At 41.7% G+C, this 4,764-nt stretch overlaps 1 long non-coding RNA gene across 1 annotated transcript; it reads right to left on the bottom strand.

The window, feature by feature from the left end:
• Positions 1-2,242: 2,242 nt before the first annotated feature.
• On the bottom strand, positions 2,243-4,447 carry LOC116407015. Its single transcript, XR_004219987.1, has 2 exons — positions 4,406-4,447; positions 2,243-2,878 (listed from the first exon to the last, which is right to left on the bottom strand). It is a non-coding gene; the product is annotated as an uncharacterized LOC116407015 (long non-coding RNA).
• Between the last annotated feature and the right edge of the window lie 317 nt (positions 4,448-4,764).

Below are 4,764 nucleotides of genomic sequence, written 5' to 3'. Positions count from 1 at the left end.
GACAAAATTTCCCAATACCCATTCATTCCTAATTCTCACTGGGTTTATAGTTATGTGTAACTGTCACTGTGTCTGTCTCTCACTTTCTCTTCTCTGCACTGCTGGTTCTGACTCCTGATACAACTCCCCAATATGCATTCATTCCTCATTCTCACTGGGTTTATAGTTACAGTATGTACTGCCCATCTAAGAGCAAACAAAGCCCATATAAACCTCACTCATCAAAAGGGTACACTTAGGGGTATATTTATCATGCTGTGTAAAAAGTGGAGTAAAACATCCCCGGTGATGTTGTTCATAGCAGCCAATCAGATGCTTTGATTTGGTTTTCTAGCTGTTGAAATCTAATTGCTTATTCGTTGCCCTGGGCTACATCACCGGTAATGCTTCTCTCCACTTTTTACACAGCATGATAACTATACCCCTTAACCTTTAACAGCAGCGCCTGCATTGTTATGTCAATGTGATGAGAGCTGCCTTCCCCCTAGGAAAGTGACAGTTGGTACAGTCCGTTGGTTGCCATTGTGGTGAGAGGTAAGTGTACATCTCCTCTGATAGATGTTTTGCCTAAAAACCCTTATTTTAGCTAAAAAAGAGGGGCAATAGTTGGGTGACTCCCCCCCCCCAGACTAGGGGATGTTGCTCCTGTCACTGGTTTTAGTGAATTTGGAGAATTTTCCACTAAAATGGGCTTGTTGTCCCCAGTACTGACAGGCTCCTAAGAGTTTTGCCCCTCTGCCCCCGGGTATCTGCCCTGCCCTTATGTACCAACCTGGGTACACAATAAGTACATACAATGTATATACTGCACATCTAAGGGCAAATAAAGCCCATAAAAATTTGTCATATGATGAGAGCTGCCTTCACTCTAGGAAAGTGACAGTTGGTAGAGTCCATTGGTTGCCATTGTGGGGAGAGGTAAGCAAGCATCTCTCCTGTAGTAGATGTTTTGCCTAAAAACCCTTATTTTAGCTAAAAAAGAGGGGCAATAGTTGGGTGACTCCCCCCCCCAGACTAGGGGATGTTGCTCCTGTCAACGATTTTAGTGAATTGGGAGAATTTTCCCCTAAAATGGGCTTTGCAGGCGCCTTTACTCCCAGCGCTGGTTGGGAGACACAGACCCAGGGTTGGGCAGTACTGACAGGCTGCTAAGAGTTTTGCCCCTCTGCCCCCGGGTATCTGCCCTGCCCTTATGTACCAACCTTAATGTGTAACTGAATGTACTTGCACTTACCATGGACACAGGGCCTGATTTACTATTTCTTACTATTGCAGGGGGTAAATCTAAATCAGTGCTTCTGAAATGATGGTGATGCCCCTTAGGGGAATGGTAGCAGCCAATTACTGATTGGTTGCTATTGGCAACTGCAACTTGCATTTAGGCACCTATGTTAGTAAATTAGCCCTAGTACCAATTTAACCCCCTAGGTACCACATGGAATCCCGGCCTGAGTGTCAGTAAGCGTGAGATTTGGGGGAACACTTTGAATGGGGCCCCTGATCCAATGTTGCACCTTAAAAGGGTAAATGCATTATCCGTGAAGCTGACTTGCCCTTTTTATTCCCGTCTCTATACAGATTGCTACAGTGTGTGACTAGTTAGCGACTTCGGCGCTTATCCACCTTTTTGGATATTTTTTTTTCTGGTTTCTCCTCAGTTCACCTTTTCCACCCTTAGTGAACGAGCCTAGAGGAGAGCCAGCGCCTATTGAGGGGGCCGCTTAGGGTTCCCCGGCCCTGGGCCGGCCGGCCGGCCCCCCCCGGTCCATCTTTTTTTCCAGCACCTGGAGCTCCATTTGAGAGGTAATGTAGCAAATCCAGTTTATGATTTCTCCTACAGCAAGTCTCGCCCGCATGAAAAAATAAATTGTACATAGAACACAGTATTGGGAAATGCTAAAGTGATGTTTTTCATTTTGTCTTCACAGAAACAACATGTTCAAGCGGCTGAAGTGCTGTTTCTCTTGCTTCGGCAAGGTAAGGGCTTCATCTCTTTCTGCTGTAACAGGACATATTTCATTCTGTGGGAAACTTCATGGAGGGGCAAATGGAAAGGGAACACCTAATCACATGACCTGATAGACTGCCCGCAGCTCAGACTAAGGGGCATATTTCATATTTGTGTCTTTTTTGCATTTTTTTTCTACTTCGACTAAACTCACTAACTGCGGATGTTACCATATTTATTTAAAAAAATCTATTTATTAAAAATGTGATCAAAGATCGAAACAACACGAATACCTAAAATTCATCATTTTAACATTTTTTAATGGGTCGCAAAGCTCAAAAAATTAAGACTGGAATAGTTGGAATGTTTCACTATGACACTTCCCAGTGACTTCTACAGGATCTCGCCAGCAAATGTACCGGCAATGTACTTGTAAATTTATAATAATTAGTCCTCCGGCCCCAGCCAACCTCCAATCCGCCTCTGATCCACCCCGTCACCTCCAATTCCCTCCCCCAACTTGCCTCCCTACCCTGCACTGCTAGGTTCACTTGATGTGGGCGGGGATATCATTACTCCGCCCCTATTTGCATCATGCCCCGTATCCTGGGTGCCGCCCCTTAGCAAACATGCCCCCACCCTGGCCGGTATTAGACATAACAAAAGGTGGAAAGCCTAATTGTGCCCCCAACTATCACTAGTGCTGATTCCGCTTTAGTGTAGGGGATACACAGTGTCATACTTGTGTTTGCACCAAATCCCTCATGTGTCACTCAATACTCACTCCTCCATTTATTGCATTATAGTTTTCCTATTTGTGCATTTATTTTCTCTGATAAAACTTTTTTTCTTCATTACAGAGGAAACGAAAGCGGGCAGATAATCCCACCCCTGAATCTGCCATGGTAAGAACTGGGCAACATCATTTTCCTATGAATCAAAAACAAAACAAGAAGTAATCACACAAGGTTGAGTGTAAAAATATCTCTTACCCACAGTTGTGGTGGGTCCAGGTGCTCATGCCCCAGACCTCTCAGCATAGGGAGCCATCATGGGAAAATCAAAAATAGAAAGGGCAGGCATTCCGGATTTTTTCAACAAAGTTGAGAAATGCAGCAACAAAAGTAGTTTACATTAAAAATGTATAAATTTATTGGATCCATATGTAAAAACAAGAAGCCTTACGCGTTTCGTACCAAGAGCACATGGAACACCATTTTCCTACCTACTTGTGTTATCAAAGCCGTGTTATTTCCTTGCCTATAGATTTCTATGCTAAATAACCTTGATGCACTATGTACATAGGGGCCAATTTACAGGTATGGGACCCATTATCCAGAATGCTCGGGACCTGGGGTTTTCCGGATAAGGGGTCTTTCCGTAATTCGGATCTCCTACCTAAAGTTGGCTAAAAACATTATTTAAACGGTAATTAAACCCAATAGAATTGTTTTACCTCCAATAAGGAATAAATATATCTTAGTTGGGATCAAGTACAGGTACTGTTTTATTATTACAGAGAAAAGGGAATCATTTAACCATTAAATAAACCCAATAGGGCTGTTCTGCCCCCAATAAGGGGTAATTATATCTTAGTTGGGATCAAGTACAGGTACTGTTTTATTATTACAGAGAAAAGGGAATCATTTAACCATTAAATAAACCCAATAGGGCTGTTCTGCCCCCAATAAGGGGTAATTATATCTTAGTTGGGATCAAGTACAAGGTTTTGTTTAATTATTAGAGAGAAAAAGGAAATATTTTTTTAAAATGTGAATTATTTGATTAAAATGGAGTCTATGTGAGATGGCCTTTCCGTAATTCGGAACTTTCTGGATAATGGGTTTCCGGATAAGGGGTCCAATACCTGTATTAAAGTTATCCAAGGAAAATTCAAGATTTTTTTTTTTAAAAACCATGAACGTATAAAACTTTATATGACTTTTTTTGACTGGCAAAAAGTGCGCCAGGTTTAAGCTGGTACCATCATTTGGACCTGGCAACGCCGTTTGCCACGTGAGTAATAAATAATTCAATAATAAAACACCTGTCCCTGAATATTACATATAACTGATTTTAACTTCTTTCTAAAAAGCTCAGTTAATTTGATAACTTGACTTTTATCTCTTTACCAGGAACAACCAGAAATCCCTGGCAAAAACACCTGCCAAGTAAGTAGTAAAAAATATACATGAAATGGTTTGGTTTTTGGTCGTTTAGTGAATTTGTATTGTACCGGGTCTTTTTTAGATACTAAACTACAGAGTTATAGTAAACTGATCAGGTAACTTTATTTCTCTTAGGAGGAGAATACAGAGCCAGACTTGAAGCCGGCGATAGAGAACTGCCGGGTAAGCGTAAGAGGGGAGGAGAGTTGGGGCAAATGAAAATCACCCTATATTTTATACAAGACTGTATATTAGCTTCTTTATTACAACGAGCACATTTTTCTCTTACCTTTTCTTTAATCAGGAGACTCCAGAAATCCTGGACATGAAGATCTGTCAGGTAAGAAAAAATAATAGGGTCACAACAGAGAAAGACATTTTAGATTCACTTTGGGGGGGCAATTTGTTAGGTACCGACAACTCAGCGTTGGTGAGTCTGTCCCACCTCCTTATTATGCCCTGTGTTACACAGCAACATACACCTTCTATTTCTCATATATTTATATCAAATAACACTTTCCCAAACTTTGCTTTACTTTCAGCCTTGAGAAATATTTTTACAATCTTTATTTCTGTCTTAAACAGGATGAAGAAGTGACTGGGCAGGAGAGCCCCGACACCGGCCCCTGCCACTCACAGGTAAGCAGA

The sequence above is a fragment of the Xenopus tropicalis genome, chromosome 8 (genome assembly GCF_000004195.4).
Source record: "Xenopus tropicalis strain Nigerian chromosome 8, UCB_Xtro_10.0, whole genome shotgun sequence".
In the NCBI taxonomy this organism is placed as follows: domain Eukaryota; kingdom Metazoa; phylum Chordata; class Amphibia; order Anura; family Pipidae; genus Xenopus; species Xenopus tropicalis.
The sequence above is the reverse complement of the archived record's forward strand: the minus strand, read 5'-3'. Positions and strand labels throughout refer to the sequence as shown.